Raw genomic sequence first — 1,115 nt, 5'->3', positions numbered from 1 at the left:
ATAAGTGTTACAATAGATAACTATTTAATCTAGTGGGGGAATGTTATATTATTTTATAATATAATATAATATAATATAATGTAATATTATATTATATTATAATATAATTTTTTAGATTAAATAAATGCGACAAAGAGTGTCACATATTGTAACATATAATAGAGAGTTACAATATTTAGATATACGAGATATATCCAAATAATGTAACATATTTGGTGTTACAAATTTGTAACTTCCAAATATTACCCTTTATTGTGTAAATTTGTTGTTACATAATATTGAGATGAATTTCATAAAGCCATATGTGAAATGGCTGTTAGAGATATGATTTTTACCCCAATAATATGTTTTGGGAGTTACAAAATCATTTGAGAGGGTTTGGAACCATTTGGAAAAACAACACATTTTTAAGTGCTGAAATTGGTCGGTGGCCGCGGCCACTGAATGTTGGTGGCTGCGGCATGTGGGACAGAGACTAGTGGCCGTGGCTACAGGCCAAAAACTAACCAATTTTTCAGTTTTTTCAATCTTTGTTGAACAGCTCAAAAAACCCAAATAACTCCCAAATCTCATTTTTAATTCCATATTAATCCAATTAAACATTGGTAACATCCATGGGGGTTGGTGGAATTTGAAATTCAAAGGGTGTCTCTAAACTCTATAAATAGGAGCCTATAGCTCACTTGTAAGACACAACCTTTCTATCCATTAGAGCACTTGGCTAGAAACACCTTGAGGCTTGATAATTCCAGAATGCTTTTCCAATATTTGAGAGAGATCCCTTAGTGCTTGAGTTAGGGGGAAATAAGATTTTGGACAAAGGTTTTAAACCTTGTTCAAGTTGGTGATCCCCAACCCTCTTCACTTAGGTTGTGTAAGTGAGAGTTTTCTTGTATTTCTGTTCTCCATTTTATTGTATTGTTTTCTTCTTATTCTCTTGTTCTTTTTACTTGTATATTTTGTTTAAGAGTTGTAATCCTTTCTTTTGTTTCAACCACCTTTATTTTACTTGTAATCTTTTGATTAGAGTTGTATTCTCACCATTCTCTTCTTCTTCACCATCTTCTTCATTTTCTTTGTTTATTTGTAATTTTCAGTTATAGAGTTGTAACTCC

This window comes from Humulus lupulus, chromosome 2, assembly GCF_963169125.1.
Source record: "Humulus lupulus chromosome 2, drHumLupu1.1, whole genome shotgun sequence".
Classification (NCBI taxonomy): domain Eukaryota; kingdom Viridiplantae; phylum Streptophyta; class Magnoliopsida; order Rosales; family Cannabaceae; genus Humulus; species Humulus lupulus.
This window is presented reverse-complemented; position numbering follows the sequence as displayed.